This window comes from Pan troglodytes, chromosome 13, assembly GCF_028858775.2.
Source record: "Pan troglodytes isolate AG18354 chromosome 13, NHGRI_mPanTro3-v2.0_pri, whole genome shotgun sequence".
Lineage (NCBI taxonomy): Eukaryota > Metazoa > Chordata > Mammalia > Primates > Hominidae > Pan > Pan troglodytes.
Genome location: NC_072411.2, coordinates 123,779,503 through 123,803,384, shown reverse-complemented (window position 1 = coordinate 123,803,384; position 23,882 = coordinate 123,779,503). Strand labels below are relative to the sequence as shown.

Below are 23,882 nucleotides of genomic sequence, written 5' to 3'. Positions count from 1 at the left end.
AAGGCCACGATCATATATATATGCATTCTATAAACTAGAAGAAGAGGACTTTGCATGAAATGTTTTTGAAGTTCAATTAGACTTGAGTTCAAACTAATTTCACAGAGCAGAAAACGGGCATAGCTAGACGTTGCAGTCTAATTAAGTAAAAGCAAGGTCAGTTAAAACAACATCTAAATGTGGAAGAGCTTTGGTTTTGCTCCACATGGTCTGACAAAGTTTGATGATGCTGTTCAAAGTCCATTTGGGATGGATTATTAGGATTAAAGAGCAGCAGAATGCTCTCTGTACATGGTGTGTTCCCTGGTGTCATTAGCGGATGAGAAAATTCAGCTGCTTATCTGGCTCTTGTTTCTCAGGATGGATTTAAACAGACCCACACTTCTCAAAGGTGATCTTACTAACCTCTTCTTAATAAGTTACAGATCTCAAATTGCTCAAAATCCTTAAAATACCATTTGAAATAAGTTGATTGATAATTATCATTTCCCTTCCGTTTACAGATATTTTCTGCACCAGTACAAAGCTGTGGTACAGTTTCTTAATTACCCAGATAATCCTGTTTGCTTGTATTTTTAAACTATGAAGTGCTGGGTAATTATTCAATTCTTAATAGAAGGCAAATGGCAATGTAAACAATAATTAGGATGTTAGACAGACTAATGCGCTTCAAAGCAAATTGGATTTTTTTCATACTGTTCAGCATGAAGTCCCATAAAGCTAACAATTTAGAAGCAAGGCGAAAAAGGTTCCATGTTGTTCATATTTTATGGCGTTATCTCTTCATGGCTTGTTTCTGTGAATAGCAGTTTGCCCCAGTGAAGCTGCCTGTGCCCAAGCCAAATGTTTCTGTAACAATCGCTTCCCTGCTGTTTGACATTTGGCTATGTTCTCCCAGGGCTCCAGATTGGGCCTTTGTCTGCTTCAGATCTGAGGGGTCAGAGGTTAACAGAATACTGATTTCCTCCCATAATACCATGGCAGGTAAATATGGGCCAACCTCATGATCAGTTAAGACTCGGCTCAGTTAGGAATGCTTTTTCTCTTGGGCTTTTGTCCTTAAGAACTTCCCTGATTTAAGACTTCACGTTTCCCAGCTATTGCTTTCCACAGTGGATTCTTCATTAGGATCGCAGCTGTCTCTTTTATGTGACTTCTTCCTTTAATAACCGTTCGCAACTAACTATCCCCAGAAATACCTGAGCTGAAAACTACAAGCAAATTATTGCTTTTGATGAATGAGTTTTACAAACTGAACATGGTAATACTTTGCAATCTTTAGGCCCTTAATTATGTCTTGTAGTCTTATCCCTACTGTATGTTTCACTGATGAAATAATAAACTGATAACAAAGGCAGTAAACAAAGATACTTTTACAATGTGGCAATTCCCCAACCCCTCCTTTTTCTTGTCTAGCCTCATGATGTGTTGCCAGTTAGAGGTGCAATTAAATGAACAATCAGTTTTATTTTCCATTTTCATCACTTATGGAGAGGCCCAAGTATTCATCAATATCAATGTTATTAATGTTTTACATCAGTTTAATTATATCAGCCTTAATTTTTCTTCCATAGACTAATGTTACTAAATAGGTTGCATCTTAATTGGTTATGATGCATTCACAGGCTTTAGACATTTAAAATACATTTCAAACTTTCAAATTTCTCGATCAAAATTCATCAATTAATTTTAGGACGTCTTTTTACATATTAGCTATCCTGTTTGTGTTTGGCCAACCTCTCCTGCTTTGCACTGTGAACTTGAGGCTTGGATTCATTTGTTTTCAGATTTCAGTGTTTAAAAAAGACATCTCCACTTTGAAAAACAGTTTCCTTTTGAAGTGCCCAGCTTGGCAATGGCTGAAGCAGCCCCAGGCAAATTAACATGTTAAAAGAATGGATCAATACCTTTCTGGCTCCTTTACCCTCCTCGCACTCTTCCAAGGGAGAAGAGTTTTGAAGAACCCTAGGAGGCCCTTGACAGAGGTGCCAGGAGGCTTCAAGAGGACTGTCAGTAGCCCAAGTGGGGAACATTGACAGCTTGATCTAGTGCCCAGATCACTTCTCCGCTGGCCATTTGAAAATGGATGCAAGAGGAATTGACAGCTTCAGGAAAGCTTTAGCAGTTCATGTTATGGAGAGGATTAGAACAAAAGTGTTGGGTGACATAAGAGATCAATACAAGGGCACTAGTTGACTGAATTCACCTTTAGCTGTTAGGGCACTCCATTTTGTAATATTTAGCCTGTGCTTAGAGAAGAATGTTTGATAGGCTTGTTTTTTTTTTTTTAGGGGTTGTGTAGACCTATGCATAAGAAAAAGAAGACATAAGCAGCCTCTGGTTTTTGAGCGCGGACTTGTAGATAATTAACAATGTAATGCTTCCAGTCCTTAAGGTGCAAAGGTACTAATTAACTAATGGGAGAGATTGAGATTTCATTACTGTGTTCTTTAAGGAGGTGCCAGCAAAGAAGTGCAGTTGAAAGTAATATATGAATATTCAGGTTTCTTTTTCAAACCCTTTCTTTTAGAATTACCTCTCTGCTTGTATCCTAGAGTTTAAAATTAGCACTGATACACTAAAACAAGGTAAGAGTGTGGTTGTTTTTGTAAGAAAAAAAAAACTCATGTTGATGGAAAAGTGAAAACATCTTTGCATGAATGAAAAGCGTCTTTAAAAGATTTGGAATCAACCACTGAATGATCTCAAATGATCTGACTTTTGGAAGTTTTCCTCCATAGGATAAAGAATGGCTAGTGTACTTAACTAAAATAAGCCCAAGTACCTAATTTATTCTAGCCTTCATACATGATTCTGGGATTCTCTTGTACAACATGTTGGAGCTACAACTATTTCAATAATTTTAAATGGTTACTGAATGTGACAAGAATCCTACACTATAATTTCAGCAATTGTACTAAAACTTTTTAAAAAGCATTGTTAGATCTTTCTTCTAGAGAACCATAAAATCTTTTACTGAAGAGAAGTAATGTTTTACCATATGAAAATCATAACTTTTATTGCAACTTTGAAAACTAGATATACTAAAAAGAACCCCTCCCCAAAAAGGATTGTTGACTTCTACAAGAGATAGTGATTAGAAAACACAACCCATTGAGTTTTTCCAATATTTTCAATTATATCTTCTAGCTGGTTATCACTGATCTACAGGAAAGCTATTGATTTTTGTATGTTTATCTTACATCCAATCTTCTTATTGAACTATCTTGTGAATACTAATAAGTTTTCAGTTAATTCTCCAGAGTTTTCTAGAGAGCAAATAGTTTCCATTGCAAACAATCATATATGTATTTTTCTCTTATTTAAAAAATTAAGCCTCTTATGTCAAACTTTTATATTACAACATTGGTCAGAATTTTCAGACCAATAATAAATAATAGGGTAGATTGTGAACATCCTTATGACCAATTTTAATGGATATAACTTAACTATAATATCAGATCTATTTTCTTAATATCATATTAATTTTAAACGCTTCTCAGAGAGAGTGAATGTTGAATTTTGTTAAATTTACATATTTATCTTGGTTATGTTGCTTTTTTGGTTTGTTGTATTTTGTATTTATGAGATCTAATATATTAGTAGATTTTTTCTCATGATAAACCATAAACTCTCTTTGCATTTGTAGAAAAAAAAAGCCTTATTAGATAGCAGTGAATTTTGACAAATTCTTTTGAATTCAGTTTGTTAATTGAAAACAGTGATTAGGAGCCAGAACTTTGGAATACCAACTGAATTTTAATCTCAGCTCTGCCACTCACTATGTGACTATGGGCTAGTTAGTAAACTTTAGTAATTTGGCTTTCTCTTCTATAAAATGGGAATAATGATACCTATTGCATGGGTATACTTAGTGTTAAATAAGATGATATATCTAAGTCTCAACAAGGAAATGGTGTCTATTAAGTGTTCAGTAAGTGTCACAATTTTTATTGTTTATTTTGAATTTCTAATAAATACCCAGGTGACATTAGTCTACATTCTCTCTCTCTCTCTCTCTCTCTCTCTCTCTCTCTCTCTCTCTCTCTCCTTTCCTCAGCAGGTTTTGGTACTATAATTGATTTATAAAATTAAAATAGTTTTACATTAAAAAATTAGCACTGTAGAATGTTAATGTGCATGAGAACTATCTTTTCTTTGCAAATTTGAAAGATTCCACCATTAACACTGGCTCTGGACTGTGCACTTTGAATTGGGGCACTTTTCTCTATGTTTGCTAGACTTTAATAAAAAGTACAATAACCACAACAAAGAAACTATCTCTCAGACCTTGTTCAGTTGCTTTTTAAATCACATATGTAGATTTTCCAGCCCAGCGTAGTGGATAAGTTCTTTGATTTGGTATCTTTTTAGCCTCTGTTTCCTTTATGGTGAACAGCAAAGATGACACATTGCTCTCATCCGTAATTACATTATTGAAATTTCTCATTACTTGTGTAGTTTTTGTTTGTTTGTTTGTTTGTTTGTTTGAGATGGAGTCTCGCTCTGCTGCCCAGGCTGGTGCTATCTTGGCTCACTGCAACCTCCCCATCCCTGGTTCAAGCAATTCCCCTGCCTCAGCCTCCCGAGTAGCTGGGATTACAGGCACATGCCACCATGACTGGCTAATTTTTTTTAGTATTTTTAGTAGAGATGGGGTTTCACCATGTTGACCAGGCTGGTCTCGAACTCTTGACCTCAGGCAGTCTGCCTGCCTCAGCCCCCCAAAGTGCTGGGATTACAGGCATGAGCCACGTGAGCCACCGCGCCCGGCTTTGTGTAGATCTTAAACATGCGAATTAAAGGTAATGGGTTTGTTAAACTCAGTTAGTTCATAGGCATGGTAGAGCTACTCTTTAATCAGGAGCCCTGGCTGCCAATGAGAATTCTGGTTGAGAAAATACTTAATATCCCATTAGGGGAAGCTACTTTTCACTGCAGAGTGAATGTGGATGCAGCCCCTCTGAGCTGTGTTGCTTTACTCTCCTTTTTATTGAGAGACCAACAGCCAGAGAGAGAGGGGAGAGTGAAAGTGAGAGAAAGAATGAGAGAGAGAGACCAAGAAATAACTGTTTGGAGACACATCTGGTGCTCCTTAGATCAGCAACTTTGACACAGCAATTTGTAAATACTTTACATTGGTTTTGAGGACTGGCAAGTTTCATTTTTCACATAACCACACAAATTCTGTGGGCCACAGCAGGCAGGATGAAGACCGGAGGACAGACATTCACTGGCTCAGTATAAAGAAGAACTGTTTAGCATTTTGAACTAGGCAAGAGTGGAGTGTGATGCTTTTTGAGACATATTTTTTGGATGTGTTCACATTGGCTGCATGACCCCAGGGTACCTAACAGTGAAAGATTGGAGGTCCTGTGTTTCTTAAAAGGAGCACCACTGGCATTTTGGACAGGATGATTCTTCATTCAGTAAAACTCCATGAAGAATGGAGTTTTACAGGACTCCCAAGTGGCTGGGACTACCGGAGTTACAGAGAATTTAGTAGCCCTAGTAGTCCCTGAGCACTAAATCCCGGTGTCGTCCTCAGTCATTTTGACAGGCCAAAACCTGCCCTTGCATTTTGAAATGTCCTGGGATGGATGCTAATCTCAATTATGAACTTCTAGACTATGAGGTTACTAAGATTCTAAGATAGAGTGTTGAGTACTCTGCTTTAGGTATTTCATATATCCTTGGGTAGACAATCTAGGTCTAAGATCTTGTAACGTAGAAAAGATGGAGAAGCTCTTCCAACAATCCCAGCTAGCCATCTCTCTTTCTTATTTTTATTTTCCCTAAATCTAAGAGTATGTCATAATATTTCAAAATCAATATCATGTTTCCTCCATGTATTAGTCTGTTCTTGTATTGCTATAAAGAAAGACCTGAGACTAGGTGATTTATTAAAAAAAAAAAAAAAGTGGTTTAATTGTCTCATGGTTCTGCAGGCTGTACAGAAAGCATGGCCTCAGCAACTGCTTGGCTTCTGGTGAGGCCTCAGGAAGCTTTTACTCGTGTCCCAAGGCAAAGGCGAACAGGCATTCACATGGTGAGAGTGGGAGTGAGAGAGAGAAGGACAACGTCCCAGACTCTTTTTTTTTTTTTTTTTTGAGACGGACTCTCGCTCTGTCGCCAGGCTGGAGTGCAGTGGTGCGATCTGTGATCTTGGCTCACTGCAACCTTCACCTCCCCAGTTCAAGCGATTCCCCTGCCTCAGCCTCCCAAGTAGCTGGGACTACAGGCATGCGGCACCACGCCTGGCTAATTTGTCCCAAACCCTTTTAAACAACCAGATCCGTGTGAACTAACTGAGGGAGAACTCAGTCATCACCAAGAGGATGGTGCTAACCCATTCATGAAAGATCTGCCCCCATGATCCGATCACCTCCCACCAGGCCCCACCTCCAACACTGGGAATCACATTTCAACATGAGATTTGGAGGGGAGAAACATCCAAACTATATCACTCCATAAACACAAATTGAAGAAGATAGGAAATATCTTTTGGAAGAAATTATTAACGTTTCACAAAAGTATCTGGAATGATGACCATCAGCCAAGTGCTCTACCAGTTTTAATTTATTTCATCCTTAAACAGCCTTGTAAGTCAGGTACTGTTATTATCCCCATTTTTACACATGGAAAGGCCAGGGCATGAAATGATGGATGTGTTTGGCCATGTATACTGCTTGACAATTTGAACCCAGATAGACTGGCTCCAGCTTACACACTTGAGAACTGTAAGAAAGAAACTTTTCCCCCAGTGCCTTGCATTCTTATATAAGGTGAGAAGAGTATTTAAAAATGCCTGAGTGATTGACTTGTTAAGAGTGCCCCGTAATTATTCTAACATTTTTCAGATATTCACCTGCCAATGGGTGGCCCTTGTGTTATTTTGAACGGCCTTACAAAGAGCAAAATGCAGCTGCAAGGCTGGAGACCTTGTCAAAGAGTATATTACTGGGCAAATTATTTTTATTTTGACTCTGTATCACAGCAGAAACAGATGATCCCTTTTCTTTTCAACTTAAGTAATTGGGAAGTTACAAGCATAGACCCAACATGAGAAAAGACAGAATATCATCTCATCTTAGCAGGAGGACAGCTTAACCAAATCAGAAATTTTGGATTTCTCTAATGTTTCTGTAATAAATCTAGAGAGATTTAGAAGGAAAATCAATCTTAAAATGAGAGTGAACTTTTAATAATCTAAATGTTGGGTATGTGATTTTTAGCTGATTCAGGTAGAATATTTGTTAAACGTTTACAGAATAAAACAATGGCAATGAACCTATTTGGAAAGCAATCCATTTAAGTAATAAGAAGAAAAGGGAAAAAAGATGGAAGAAGCAATTGCTGTTGGAGGTACTTGTCACTTCCTGTAGCATCCACAAGTACTTTCTCACCTTCCCCTGTTGTATTGCTACTTGTGGCTTCAGTGGAAATGACTCACCTTTCAGCTCAGTAGAGCCAGTATATCCTGAATTATGATAGCCACAAAAATTTGTCCCCCCCCCCCTTTTTTTTTAGCCTCTTAGCTATTCAGAGTCAGATTTTCTGTTTCTTGTAACACAACCCTAATTAATACAGGAGGCAGCATTATTTTAACAGGCAGAACAGTTATCTATATACAAGTATTTCACATATGAAACATGATGTTTGCCCAGGGTGAGTAGTTCTTTTTCCAAAAGCTTTCTTCATAGTACTATAAACAATGGGGACATCTTAAATGGTTCTTTATTGTCTGTTCTCAGCCTTATGGCAAGATAGAACAGTTTGAGTCACTGACAGAGGCAGAGGGAAAGCCTCTTCTAAGCCATAGCTTAGTGAAGCAAAAAATCTCTCTTTATAGCCTTGGAGAATATTTAAATGGGAAGGACCTTAGAAATCCTTTAGTTAGTTCATGCTTCTCACTTTACAGATGAGGAAACTGAGGCTTAAATTAATAAAGTATATAATAAATATCAGATGGGAAGAGGTGGAGGGGAAAAAAGGAAATAAAAGAAAACTGATAAAAATAAGTAAAAAAGAAAAAAGTACACAATAAATATTAAAGACTGGTGCTTTAATTCCGGATTTTTTGAGTCTTGCTTTCTTGGTAGTGTTAAAGGTAGGATAAGCTCAGAAAACACATGGGCAGCCGAAGGCAAAGTTGCGTCTGTGGATCTTTGAAGGAGGCCTTGAGGAGTGAAGTCGCATATACCCAAACCTACTCCCAACTTAAGCCTTCGGAATTAGATCAAACTTGTTCCCTCACCACAATCACTGGCGTTTCAGCTGCCCCCTCCCCCATCCCCATATAGGCTTGAATGTCTGGATATATCGTGTCTATGCCAGTACATTCTGAGGTCTCCATGCCTTTCCCTGAACTGTTGCTTTGCAAGAGTTCACAGTCTAAGGTGATGGGCAGACCTAGAAAAATGATTGTAATATGTTATAACTAAGTTCAGGTAAAGCCCTGGGGGAGGGAGATGCTGAGTCCTGCTGGGGATGAGGTATAAAGGAAGGTTTTTGGAAAATTAAACAATGTTGAACAGCAGTTGACTTTCAACTATAAACCTTTCCTAAGCATCTGCTCAGACAATGGAAAGGCAAAAATGCCTGACATGGCCTTTAAGTGTAGAATCTTGTGGATTAAGCAAATGCATTCCAGGTCAACAGAAGAGGGACACATTGTGTGCGGGTGGTGTGTGTATGTGAATGTGTGTACTGCCGGGAGCCCACCAATGGATACAGTGGCCATTGGGGTTTAGGGGATGAGTGACAGGGAAAGCTGTAACTTCTAAGTTTTAGGCTTGATCTATTGGTGCATGGTTATTCCATCCTTAGTTTCAGAAAATCCTTGATGAGGAGGTAATTTTTAAGGGGTAGGGGTTTGGCATGGCAGGATAGAAGGTCAGTTTAATTTATACTTGCTGAAAGTAGAATATATAAACGGGTGAGAGTACTGATCCAGGAAAGGAGGGTGGTCACCTTTTGTTTTGTTTTGTTTTTTGTTTTTTTTTGAGACGGAGTCTCGCTCTGTCGCCCAGGCTGGAGTGCAGTGGTGCTGTCTCGGCTCACTGCAACCTCCGCCTCCTGGGTTCACACCATTCTCCTGCCTCAGCCTCCTGAGTAGCTGGGACTACAGGTGCCTGCCACCACGCCTGGCTAACTTTTTGTGTTTTTAGTAGAGATGGGGTTTCACCATGTTAGCCAGGAAGGTCTCGATCTCCCGACCTCGTGATCCGCCCACCTCCGTCTCCCAAAGTGCTGGGATTAAAGGCGTGAGCCACCGCGCCCGGCCATACCTTTTTATTTGCTTTGTAATTCTGAATTTGACTTTGTAGAAAAGCAAATTTTGAGAGGCTTTAGACTGATACCTTTGGGAGACTTATCAGTCAGCTCAGGCTGGCATAACAAAAAATACAATACTACAGACTGGGAGGCTTAAACAACAGCAATTTATATTCTCACAGTTCTGGAGGCTGAAGGCTCATGATCAAGGGTTCATCAGGGTTGGTTTTTAGTGAGGCCTCTTTCCTGGCTTGTAGCAGGCTGCCTTCTCACTCTGTCCTCACGTGGTCTTTTTTCTTTAGGGTAGAGTCAAGAGAGCAATCTCTGGGGTCTCTTCCTTTTCTTGTAAGGGTACTAGCCTTATCAGAATAAGATCTCACCTTTATGATTTCATTTAACTTTTATTCATTCCTCATAGGCTCTATCTCCAAATATAGTCACAATGTGGGGTTAGGGCTAAAACATATACATTTTGGAGGGGGGATACAATTCATTCCCCCCACATTCATGTATTTCTTCTTTTTTCATAAAAGGTTGTGAACAAGCCTGTAGCCTGTAGCGTGGTGGCCTGTAATCCCAGCACTTTGGGAGGCCGATACATGTGGATCACCTGAGGTCAGGAGTTCGAGACCAGCCTGGCCAACATGTTGAAACCCCGTCTCTACTAAAAATACAAAAATTAGTAGGGCATGGTGGTGCATGCCTGTAATCCCAGCTACTTGGGAGGCTGAGGCAGGAGAATTGCTTGAATCTGGGAGGTGGAGGTTGCAGTGAGCTGAGATAGTGCCATTGCACTCCAGCCTGGGTGATAGAGTGAGCCTCCATCTCAAAAAAAAGTAAATAAATAAAACATGAAAAAATGAAAGGTTGTGAATAGCCTTTGTATCAAGGTTTCTGTGTTCACACCTGTGTGGGTTTCTTGTGATGACAGTGTAGCTTGGTACGATGATCTGAATATTTATGCCCCCTTCGAATTTATATGTTGAAATCTTAACCACCAAGGTGATGGTATTAGGAAGTAGGGCCTTTGGTTGGCGTTTAGGTCATGAGAGTGGAGCCCTCATGAATGTGATTAATGTCCTTATAAAAGGGACCCCAGAGAGCTAGCTAGTCCCCTTTACCATGTCAGGATATAGCAAGAAGGCACTGTCTAGGAGCCAGAAATCGAGCCCTCATCAGACACTGACTTTGCTTTGATCTCATACTTTCCAGCCTCCAGAACCGTGAAAAATAAATTTCGGTTATTTATAAGTTACCCAGTTTATGATATTTTATTATAGCAGCCCGAACAGATGAAGACACATGGCATCCTAAAGCTTCCACCCCCGTGACCAGGACTTTTCTGGATGTGTGAATCTTGTAGAAGTCACTTTATCCTTCTAAGCCCTGTATTCCTTGTTTGTGAAATGGAGATCATATTATAACTATCAATCATCTATGTGTTTTAGCTGATTAATATTTCACTAGACTTTAACATAATCAGATTTATTATTAATTGTACTGTGGTTTTATTGTGTGCGTAGCTGCTAAGTATAGCATAGAAAGCCTTTCTTAGTAAGGTACCTAAATATGGCTTAGAGCCATGTTGAAGCGAACTTATTTATCGTAAGGTTATCAGGTTTAGTAAAAAATCACAAATTAATTTTGTATGTATAAAAATGCGGAATACAGGCAAATATAAAGATAGGCAAAATCATCTATAAGCTTACCACATAATGAGAGCCACACTTATTTTGCTTCTTATGCTTCCAGACTTTCTTTCATGTACACATATACACACACCACAGAATGAGTTAATGATCATGGAGCATGATCATAAAATCTTTTCAGATCAATAAATATAACTTCATAACATTATTTTTAATGGCTACAGAGTTTTCTGTTGCCTGAGTGTACCACAATTTCTTCAACTATCCTCTATTGTTGGACATTTAAGATGCTTTCAGTTTGATGCTTTCAATAACGTTGCCCTTAATATCCTTGGCCAAAGTTTTAAAATGTAGCCTTAATTGTTTTCAAATAATTGCCAAGTTGAAAAATATGCATTTTTTTAAAAAGCTTCAGTACATACTGAAAAAGGCTCAGTTTTGAGACACATGCTTCCTGAGCTTGAAACAAACATAACGAGAAAGAGCATACATATAGGATCATTATATGTTAATTTCCATGCAATACTCATTAATGAAACGAACTCCAAAGTAGAGGTAGTTTTACTCATTAGCACTTGCATGTGAGAAAACTTCTTTTAAAGTTTTACTTTCTCAAGGTTTTTTTGCCATCAAAGCCTTTCTTTTCATTCTAAAAAATCAATTAATTTTAATGCTTGTTTTAAACAAATGTAGGATTCTTTGGCTACATCTGTTGGCAGCTACCCTTTAACATAAAGGGTTATGTATTTTAGTCTCCTGATGCAAATTATCGCCTCTAACTCTACTGCAAGTTTTCCTTCCCACTATTTCAGGAACATCATTGCTTTTGAAACCCAAAGCAAAACTCCCTTTCAAAAAGGCATTGTTAAAGTGAGCTTGATGAGGCTGATTGTTTTTATATAATGGCTTGGACACTGTTGTCTTACAATTTTACAGAATGCCTTTAGGGTTTCACCAACTGGAAAGGAAAATGACTTCATGGATGAAGTATGGACTTTAAAATATTTCCCCATACAGAACCAGGAGTTCAAATCCTTGTAGAGTTGCCTAATTCCCTTTCTTTATGAGTTCAATGCATTGATTGCTGTGTAATCAATTCTTTCTGTGACCTTGAAATTCATCTTGTTAGACTCCTGAGCTCTATCACCTTGAAACTGGGTCATCTAAATGCCTGTACTAGCGGTCCATAAACTTGTTTCCCAGCTGTAACTTATACACCATGGACTATTATGAATAATTATCCAGTTAAGTTTTGCACCTTCTTCTTAAAAAATATTTTTGGCAAGTTATTTTTCCAATTGTTTGCACAGATTGTTGAACAATGCTTCACTCTTTCTTTCTCACCTTTTCCTAGTCCTTTTGCCTCTCCCTTCTCTCCTGCCTACCCTGGCTCTGGTCGGGAAGACATTGTCATTTAGAAACAGAGTAGACTTTCCAAGGGCAGTGAAACCAGGGATGTATTTTCTTGAAACTAAAGCATTCATTCTGCTTTCTGTAACTCTTCTCTTCAGCAATAAGAGTATAAAATCATATTATTTTTTGATTTTTTTCTGTTTATTTTATTTATGAAACAAATACTGTTTATTGTAGAACATTTGGAAAATGCAGAGAAAGAAATGCTGCCGCGTGCAAAGTAAACCTGAAATCAGATTTGGTAACATCTGGGTGCCTATCCCCTGTCTCATTGCTGTACTTGTAATGTACAAAGTATAAATGCAATGTACAAAATATAAAGAGTATTACTCTGTTTGGGTGGTGGTGCTCCCCTTTTCCTCTCTACTGCTGGTCCAGACCAAGGAAAGTGGTTTGTTGGTAACGTCAGAATCACCTACCTTGCTGGGTAAAGCATTCATTTGCTGTTTTAGATTGCATTTCTGTTTTGCTTGGGATGAGTACTGTCATCTATATGCCTGTGGAGTTACAGCTTCCCACACACTTTATTGGCCCACAAACTACAGCTACTTCTGTCTGCCTCCCCGGCTCAACATTCCAGTTCCCCATTAGGACTGGCACCTTCGGCTGTAACTCTGAAATCCTCTATGAATGAGCTCTTGCCATTCCCTTCCCTTAGGGTGCTGCACCCTGTTTCTCAATCCCACAGAATCTTGTTCTGAATCACCAGGAGCTTGAATTTGGCTTACTGATCTGACTCTAATATGGTACCTTCTTAGGAGATCCCCTAGCTGCTTCGGTTCTCTGCCCTCTGCCTAGATGTCCTGAGAGCTTGATGTCATCCCACATCAAGACTTAGTTCTCAGTCCAGGCAAAGTGGCATATGCCTGTAATCCCAGCACTTTGAGAGGCTGAGAAGTGATGATTGCTTAAATCCAGGAGTTCAGGGCCACCCTAAGCAACATAGCAAGACTTTGTCTCTACGGCAAATAAAAAAGTAATTAGTGTTGCGTGGTAGTGCATACCTGTGGTCCCAGCTACTCAGGAGGCTGAGGCAGGAGGCTCACCTGAACCCAGGAGTTTGAGGTGGCAGTGAGCTATGATTGTGTCACTGCACTCCAGCCTGGAAGACAGAGTAAGACTCTCTCCCCGCCATACCCTCAAAAAAAAAAAAAGACAGTTTTCCACAACATTTTGGACACTGACTTGGCCCTACATCAGTTTCTTTTAATGTAATCCCCCGAATTCCAGCTTCTTCCCATCTCCCTCTGTTGCCTATGTCAGTGAGGTTTCGACAAGCCTGTACAGCTATCCCGTCAAAGATAAACAGTAAGGTCTATGTCATGGAAAGATGAGTCCTTAATAAAAGGGAGTCCTTAGTAGAGGGAATCCTTAATAAAAGAAGCTTCAGCTGTTACACCTGGCTGGTTATCCAGTTGCAGGGACTGGAATAACTCCTGGTCCCTTATAATTCTGAGGTTATTGCAATTCAACAGTGATTGCCCTTCCTACTTCACAGGCAATGAAAAGTTTCTTACTATGTTCCCAGTCCCGTGCAGAGCATGACTTGGTACAGGTTTTGTGGTGTATTCATCTCTTGAAAAAGGTTGTATCAGTACAGAAAGAGGGGAAAAAATGAGTTGATCAAAACTGGCGTATTTGATCATTTAAGTTGTATTGGCCAAATTATTTGTTACATAGTAATCCTGTTTCCTTCTATGAGATGGTATGACAACTGAGGACATGCTTTGATTCACTGGCTGCAGTGCAGACTAGTTGGGTGTTCATTTGTTTTGTTTTGCGCGTGGAAATTTAAGTAACCACAACAGCAGCAACTGGATATTGTTCTTTGAACGGAGAGAATTCATTGAATTAAATAAGAAAACTGGGCTGGGCGCGGTGGCTCCTGCCTGTAATCCCAGCATTTTGTGAGGACGAGGCGGGCAGATCGCTTGAGGTCAGGATTTCGAGACCAGCCTGGCCAACATAGTGAAACTCCATCTCTAGTAAAAATACAAAAAATAGCTGGGCATGGTGGCACACACCTGTAATTCCAGCTACTCAGGAGTCTGTGGTGAGAGGATTGCTTGAACCCAGGAGGCAAAAGTTGCAGTGAGTGGAGATCGTGGTATATTGCACTCCAGCCTGGGCAACAGAGTGAGACTCCATCTCAGAAAAAACAAAAAGAAAAAAGAAAACTGGCTTGTAAAGATGCACAAGTGCCAAGTGCCAATAAATGAGTGTACCAACACATCTTTCTTCTTCTATCTGCTCCCCTCCTCCACACCCTTCCAGCCTTCATTGTATTGGGGGATTACAAGTCTTCCTAAATCTGAGTGTTGATCCTGTGATCACTCCTACTCTGAAACCACCATTGGCTTTTAAATATTAGCTCTTACTTCTACCACTACTACTCCCGTGACTACTCCGCGTTACTGGGGCCCTGTGTCAAAGCTCTAACGTCGGTGAGAGGAGTTTACGCTGTATTTTAGGATAGGTCTCCAAGCTCTTTCTTCAAAGCTCCTTCACTGTTCTAAGAATCTAGCTGCTGTGCCTTTTTCTACACAATTTACCCTGCCCCAAAGGCCCTCCTGCTGGTCACAATTTTGCACATTCCACAAGGTTCTACAGAAGCATCATTTTTTTCTTCTCTCTTCTAACTCCCACCAGCATTTTGATTGCGTTCCTTCATGTCACTTATGCTGTGTAATGCCATCTTATCGGACTTGTTAGGGCACAGAGTACGGTATTACTCAGTGAGTAAATGTTCTGCCACTAATTAGCTATTTGACTTCAGGCAAATTAATAATTTTTCTCTGTACTTGGTTTTCTCATATATAAAATGCAAGTAGTAATAGTACCTACAACATCAGCTTGTCGTCATAAGTAAATACGTGAAACACACATGAACCGTGGCTGGGACGCAGAAATCCTGCAATCAATATTAGCGCTTACTCCTACTCCTGCTACTGCTGCTACTACTCCTGGATTGTCATGGCCCTGTGTCAGGACCTTGAACTTGGTAAAAGGAGTGTCGGCTGGGCTCTAGACCCCACTTTCCCCTTCAGTTGGATACTCTTTTTCAGTGAACAACCTGTACAACTATATATGTCAGTTCTGTACCAGAATCTATGCACTTCCCAGGCTAAGTCTGTATTTATCTTTGCATTCACTATAGCACCTAAAACAATACAGTACATAGAGTCCTATTCAGTCATTGCACGCCACGTGTGATCATTGAAATGAACGAAGAAACAAATGTAAAAAGGAAAATGTAAAAATGTCAATATGGTTTTATTTGTAAGCAGCCCATTGATTTTTGAAGCATACTCACCGAATACATCACGTATTTTCAGTGAGAAAGCAGTATTTGTCACCATCTTGTTACAATACTAGAAATGTCATAAATTTAAAGAGTAATTGAGTCTGAATTTTCTGCAGGTTTATTTACTAGATCAAAGAGTGACTTCAACTTTCAGTGCTTATTTTATTTGCCAGCATAAACTTACAGGTTCAGTCAAATGCCAAGAAAATAAGTTAATAATCTAAATTATGCAGATTCTGGCAAATTCTCTTTCTTTTGGGGGAGAAAAAAAGAGAGAGCTTTGAGTTTTTATCTCACTTCAGCAAATCCAACTGACTATAATAGTAAGAATAAAACTCTAGCAATTAATCTAATAGCTCTAGGCTGCTAGTCATTCCAGAAAAGTGACATTACCCAGAATATACTAGTTACTCTTATTGCATGTCATTGATATATAATTCAATTGATTTTCACATTTTTTACACTCCAAAATGAAATACAACTTTTGTCATGTCACCAGATTGGAATTCGTTGACAATACATTAACATGCCAAAAATAATATTACACACAAGAATAATGTAGAAATAAATTACAGGTAGAGCAGTATCCCTAAGGAGATTTTCATTTGTGTCCTATAACAGAAGACTTATAACCCTACTCATACATCTGTTTCATCCCACTACGTTTTAGACTCTTCGTTCAATTCAATAAATTACTCATTTTGCCACACACTCAGCACTGTGTCAGTTTTGCTGGGCAGTATACTTACACAAAAGAGTCTGTATAATTCTAAAGTATGACCCCCCTTTTTTTTTAGCAAACAAATACAGAGACTTTCATGCAAATGAATCCTTGAAAAAGATAGTCTGGATAACTGTAAGGCTGCCACAACTTTTGTGGAAATGTTTTGGAACTGTCTTCTTCAAAATGTCTGGGACCTTCTTTTTATTGATGATCTCCTCCTCCTCCTTCTTCGTCATCGTCATCTTTGTCTTTCTTCTTCCTTCTTTCTTCTTCTTCTTTTCGATGGAGTCTCACTCTATTGCCTAGGCTAGAGTGCAATGGCACCATCATAGCTCATTGCAGCCTCGAACTCTTAGGTTCAAATGATCCTCCGGCCTCAGCCTCCTGAGTAGCTAGGGCTACAGGTGTGCACCACTGCACCTTGCTAAATTTTTAATTTTTTGTAGAGATGAGTGGTCTAATTTTGTGGCCCTGGCTAGTCCTGAACTCCTGGCTTCAAGCACTGTTCCCCTCCTTGGCCTCCCAAAGTGCTTGCATTACAGGTGTGAGCCACTGTGCCAGGCCTGGGGCCTTCTTTTTAAATGTGCTTAGTTCTGAACAATTTTGTCCCTTAAGGTGGATTTAATTTTTGGAAATCAAATAATTCACTGACCAGGCTATTGATAAATGAGATCAGCCATAGTGGGTAATATTGGGTTTTACTCAAGAACAGTGAGTGATTGCAAAGTAACAGACTATTTTTAGGAGTGACTTTTAACTTGCTTTGAGTGTACCTTCAAGAGAAGTATTTGGAGCACTGAGAACATAAGTGGAAGAAGAATGTGGAAGATCTCCAGCATCCTTGGATTTAGCTGTCAATTACAATGCTACTTCCATGAGAGAAGGCTTTGTTTGTTGGGCCTTGCTTGTTTTTTGCAGGACTCTCAGAGCCTAAAACTGAGCCTGACACACAGTTGTTATTGAAAGGAATGAATGAATGGATTAAATGCAACAGTTCACAAATGCATTCAAAGTCCCACGGCATAGAGATTTCTCTCTCTCTCTCTCTTTGTTTTAGCCTTTATGGCATTAATTTAAAATAATTTATGTTAAGGTCGCTATGTATTTACCTGATGAGAACTTGGCTTTGTGCTAAGCACTTTATTTTCAGTATTTCATTGTGTCACCACGACTTGGTGAAATAGTGACTGTCATTATCCTCTTTTCATAGATGAGGAAAGTAAAGCCCAGAGAAGCTAAGCAGCTTGCCCAAAGTCACACAGCTAATAGGTGAGGAGTCTGGATTCAACCTGCAAAGTCTGGCCACTGACCAAGCCTTCACCCTTAACTACAAATCTGGGCTGCTTTTCAGCACATCTTTGTTGTCCTGATTTGGTCATATTCTCACATTATGTTTCAATCATTCTAAACTGGGTATATAATAACCCCCTTTGAGAGACAAGGGAATTGACCAAAGTACATTGTTTAGAGGGATTTTCTGAAGAATGACTTCATGGATGAAGCATGGACTTATTATTACCTCCTTATAGCCTCTGTCTCCAAATGTAATCACATTGGGGGTTAGGGCTTAATTATTGGGAATTAATGAGGATTTGGGGAAACATCTTTCAAGAATGCCAGGGTCTAGTGCAGAGCATCGTAAGGCTGGTAATCTGGAGGGCAGCCTTCAGTGAGCAGGTTCGCACTCTAGTACAGGGATTAAAAACCATTTCTCATTTAAAGCCCACATTTCCAAAAGGCTTATAATCTTTAGAGGAATACAATACAAGAGGGTGGGAGACTGTTTCTAATTTTTATTCTGAGTAATTATCTGATCTGATCATGGACAAGTTCCTTAGGCTGCCACATTAGTTTCCTCATCTAGAAAATAGCTAACTGGACAAGGTCATCCACAGGGTGCCCGGTAGCTCTTAAGTGTCAAAATGAGTGATAAGATAAAGTGCTCTTTTGCCAAAGATAAGAAGGACTATCTTTGTTGACAGTTATCTGGAAAGGCTTCCAAGAATAGGAACTTGGTAAACTGTAGTTAAATAAAGCTGGTAAAAGAGGAATGAATATCCCTTGAGCCAAGAACAGGAGTTAGCTGCCACACCCTGGGGTTGAAGAGACTGGGTAGGTAGGTGGAGCTGAGTTTTGAAAGATTTTTTGAAGAGCAGAGGAAGAGTTTGGTCTCTACCCCTGGCTCGTTCATCAGATATTTCTTGATTGCCATCTATCTTCCAGCCATTGAGAGCCATTGATCATGTAAGATTCTTTCCCTACCGGAGTTGGGAAAGATATGTCATCCAACCAAAGGGAATGTGCCCTTGATATGAAGATTTGTAATGTTTACCAAAAAATCTTTGTTCTACCACTTTAGGCACAGAAGAAGAAGATAAGAAAAGCCTCACAGTAAAGTTGACTTGCAGGTTATATTTAAAGGATGATTGTCTTTATTTGAACAAAAGGAGAAAATAACAAATCCGTTGTTTGAAGAGGAAAAAAGCAGAAAAAAAAGAAGTGCCTTTGATTTGGCATGATTGATGCTTTATTGCTTTGTAGATAGGTGGTTTAGGGCATTGGACAAGAGATGATAATGTTTATTTAGATTTGGGATTTGGGACGGTTCTAGAAAGTCAATATATGGTTGTTACTTTTAGTAGCTGTAAGAATGGCATAAGATAACTTAGTGGAAGGTGAGTGCTTTCTGAGCTTTTCTGTCTGATGATGAACCCTAGTGGTTGCAAAAATGAGTTTATACATTAGAATCATTTGAGGTACTGATTACAAATGTACACTTTTAACATCAAGCCCCAAGACTTTGGAGTTTGGAGTCTGTGATCTGAATTTTTCACAAGCTCCTAGGTGGTTCTGATTAATTTAGGTTGAGGAATAGCATTTTGGAAGCCACAGGTAAACTTGTGTATTGCCCACACCACTAAGGCTGACTCTGGATGACACCGAGTTGAAAGTGATTTCCAGGTCCCCTTGCTAAGTAAAAGATCCAAGAGAGAGAATAGTGCTGCTTATTTCTTTTTAACTTGATAAGATTGAAAAGGTCTGTGGATCCAATAGCGATGGAGAACGTGCAGAAGCTGCACCCCGAATTGCCGATGAAGTTAATCCCAGACAGCTAGAAATTAGCCAGTAGCACATATGCTTAGATTGGATGCTGTGAATATATGCTTTCTGGTCAACAAAAAAGTTAAATCATGTAGATGCTCAAGTGAAGAGCACCTCTGTCTACTGGAAAGAGTTGAGTTATTTACCTTTTTTCCCCCAGAAACTGTTTCTTGAGGTGGAAAAGCAACTGGAAGTACAACTACACAGAACTGAAAGGCTATTCAGTTTGATTATGGGCATAAAATTAAATTTTCAGCTAAATGGGACAGCCCTAGTAGAACAAAGAAGAACCAATCAAAAAGTTATTGACTATTGAGACTTTTAGACAGAGCTAACAAATTGACCATGAGTTCCAGGGATAATCACAGCCTGGAAGTTGCTTATTCTCTTTCTTCTAAAAGGTAGGGAAGTTCACACAACCACAGCCACTGTAGCCAGGCCAGGGAAGAAGGCCAATTTAGGCATTTACCAGCATGTGCAAGATGCAGTTTTTCATCTGAGGGGGTGAGACCTTTTCTAGGTGCCTGTGTTAGAACTTGGAGCACTTGCAGGTAATGAGAACGCATTCTAATACAAGAAAAACCTATTTAGGGCAGTACTGGATATGGATTAGCCAAGAAGATCCACAGATCAAAATAGAATCCAGGGCAGAAACAGAGCAGAGAAATTTTCCAGAGCCACTTATGGGTAACTGGAACACCAATGATTTACTAATTACAGGCATGTTTTTGCACAAATTCATTTTTTAGTAAACAAGATATGATTTATGCTACTTGCAGGCCATTCTTAAATCATTCTTTTGGGAATCCTTATAAAGACATCAGTTAAAAATCCCATCTGTTATCCTTCAAGAGAAGTAGTTGGCATGATTTTTGAAATTGAGTCCCTGCCTACCTAGATTCAACAGATTAAATATGAATTATCAGTGGATAATTACCTAGGGCTGTTCTTATATGTATATTTTATTTCCTTAAGTGTGAAGCACATGGAGTGTCACGCAGATGTGGGAAAAGGTAACTCACAAGGATCTTTTGCCCAGAACTCTTCTGATAGGGCACTGCTGGCTCTTCCAGTACACACCCAAGGTGGCAAAGAGTCTGCCTGTCAATGGTATCCAGAAGTGACAGTGGGATAGCCCTGGAGAAGGTTGTTTGGATTTTCATAAGGGAGAGATTCTCTCTCTGATCTTTATAATCTGAATCCTACCCTCACAGGCTTTTTTTTTTTTTTTTTGACACTAGTCACAAAATTAACAGTCAGGATGCTTTTGAAATCAGAACAATTTCCCTGGAGGAGGCACAGCCCCCGGTACCATCATTATTATATATGTTTTGAAACTCCATAGACTGGAACTCATTCAGCGTGCTGTAATCTGTGTGTTTAGAAGCTGTATTGACTTTAGGAGTCACACAGACGGGTGTAGACCCGTGTTTCAACATTTTTCTTTCAGGGACACACCTTTGAAATTCTGCTTGGAACATATCAGCTTCCTCCTCCCTCCGAGTCATCAGCCATCTCAGTGAATTGCGCATCTGCATCCTTTATTGATACATACGGGGGCAGGGGTGAGGGCAGTTACTGCCTCTGCCTCTGTTTTCTCATTCAAATATTAGCAAAGGTCCACAAACAGAAATAGAGAAACCAGATTAAAGAGGACAGATTGTATTTATGGTAGGCTGTAACACATTTTGATCAACAACAACAAAAAAGTTTTTGGAGCTATGGGGCTGCCTGATGGTAGGATACATACTGGGTTTATTATAATGCATGTACATTGTTCAATGTAACTTTCACATCATTTTTATGCCAAGGCCATATGTATGGCTCAGATGAAATGTAACTGGCAATTTTTCATTGTTGTTGTTCTTTATTTACCTTTCTCTTTTAATCATCTCCCTGTTCCAACTAAACAAATCACCCCCAAAAGCCAGCGATTAAACACAAGTGAGTTCAAAGAGCCAAGGCAAGTCTGCCCAAGAGTGGCCGACTCCCCCTACAGAAGGCCAAGTCTGCCAATTGCAGTCTTCACTCAGAGCCTGGCAGTAAAAGTGCTGAGAATAAGGTGGTTTCAGAGGCAAACAGTCACCTGGCCCAGAGGGCTTCTGCAATGGAGCCCCCTCAGAAGGGCTAGGCTATGTGAGAAGTGGTGGCTGTTGGCCGTGTCAAACAGCTCCTTCCAGTAGGCATCCAGGAACTGAGTGGTGTGCACCCCTTAGGAGGCCAAGCCTAAGGCACCAGCTACAGACAAGGTGCCCAGGTGGCAGAATGCAGCCCCTGGCCCGGCCAAGGCTGTGTGGATCTATAACAGACAATTTTGGCATGACTGCATTGACTTTCACTCTGGTCTTCTGGGTTCTAAAATGTTGGTTCCTTAAGTAGGAACTAAAAGTTAATATCTGCCCTTGTGATGACTAGGAATTTGGTTAATTCATGTGCCTGCTTAGCAAATTAAAATGGCCAGTAATCAGAACTAGAATGTTAAATCTCAACTGATCTGAGTTTTTCTCATCTTTTGATAGAATAAATTGAACTATCTGGCTGGGCACAGTGGCTCACACCTGTCATCCCAGCAGTTTGGGAGGCCAAGGCAGTCAGATTACCTGAGTTCAGGAGTTTTAGACCAGTCTGGCCATTATGGTGAAACCCCGTCTCTACCAAAAATACAAAAATTAGCCACGCATGGCAGCACGTGCCTATAATCCCAGCTACGCTGGTGGCTGAGGCAGGAGAATTGCTTGAACCCTGGAGGCAGAGCTTGCAGTGAGCCGAGATCATGCCACTGCACTCCAGCCTGGGCGACAGAGTGAGACCCTGTCTCAAAAAAAAAAAAAAGAATAAATTGAAATATCTGTGTGACAATTGCCTGGTGTTTGAAATTCCCCTTTTCAAACATCCCAGCATATTTGGTTTGTCTCAGTGAGTTCTCCTTTGAAAGAGCACTGGCTACTCCCTTGGTAAAAGAAAGGGGTCAGTGATGGGGCTGCAGGTCCCTGTTCCTGACACGTTTTCCTTGGGAAATTCAGTACAAGGTATTTCCTCTCTCATTCAATCATCCCTTTGCTCAGCAAATATTTGTCTTTAAAGACTCTCACGTTCTCTGAGAAGAAAATCATGGCCTTTGCACAAAAACAAGAAGATTCTATTTAGATTTGAATAACTAATGTAAACAATAAAAATAAAATAGACATTTACATATTTTATCTATATCTAGATACATAGAAATTAGTTAGGCCGAATGTATGTATGAGACAGATAGATGAGTATAACTGTTTTCATCCTATTTATATTGGCTTTGTTCTTCAAAGAAAAAAAAGCTTTTTAGATACTACACCAATGAAGAAAAAGGTATCATCTAGAATCAGCCCTGAGATGAAAAAGAAGTGTGCTTATTTATATAGGAAGTAGCTTTGCATACTTTTCCTTTCTGTTATTGTTCGATCTTGAATTAAACTGTCTTTTATTTTTCTACTTCCATTTGTGATTACTATGAAATTTCTGCCTAAGGGCTGCCAGGAATTTTGTAAAAATTAAACAATACAAAATTCTTTGAAAGAGGATTTTGAGTCCCAGGCATGCTGCCTTTTTAAGCTCAAAAAGTACGCATGGCTTTTGCAAGCAGAAGCAAGTCCTAATGCTTTGAAGAATGTAAAATATAATCAGTATTTCAGAGGCATTGAGGTGGTTAATCTATTAATCTATACTAGGGTAATAAACCTACCAGTATAAACATCTGCTAACTAGAATTTGGAGCTCTCACCTTACCTTAGAGAGAAAGTTTAACCTAATTCTGCAGTTTCAATACTAATCATGGGTTAGATTTTTTTCATTGTAGATCTCACTTGTCCTTGCTTTCTTGAGTAGTCTTAGAGCGTATTTGTTTGCTGCAATTAAAGCAGCCGTAGTCTGATTATTTTCTTAACTTGATTGTAACTGGGTACACTTGGCTGATCATGTGACTCTCTAAATTAGCTGTTATAAGTTAATTCCCAGGCCTTTGAGGTGTCAACTCTGTCCTCAGCCACTTAGAGCTAATATTTGAAGGACCTCCAGGGTACTTGGAGGGGGAGGTGGTGGTGCTTCAAGAATCCCATTTGCCCACAGCACAGTGGAGGAGTGCGATCTGGGCTGAGTGTAGGAGGTGCTATTTTTTGGACTGAAAAAGCACTGACCTCCTGCAGATCGCGATGTCCTGCTGTGATTCTTCCCTTGTTTGAGGCAGGGCTACAGATCCACCCCATGGAGCCAGAGAACAGAATTCCTGTGTCCCCCAAACCCAAATCATACACCCAAAGCCCTCAGCCCTCAGATTTAAGAATTCCTAGCCTAGTAGCTTTTTCGGGTGGTTTCTCTGCTCCCAAGAAGGATGTCCAGGAGGTCCATGGGCCCCCAGTCCCCCCACTTCTTGCAGGGTGCT

At 39.7% G+C, this 23,882-nt stretch overlaps 1 protein-coding gene across 6 annotated transcripts in view; it reads left to right on the top strand.

Annotated features, from left to right (window-relative positions):
- Window positions 1-23,882, top strand: part of EPHA4 (EPH receptor A4) — a 156,276-nt gene that overhangs the window by 19,623 nt on the left and 112,771 nt on the right. The gene's annotated exons all lie outside the window — the stretch shown is intronic.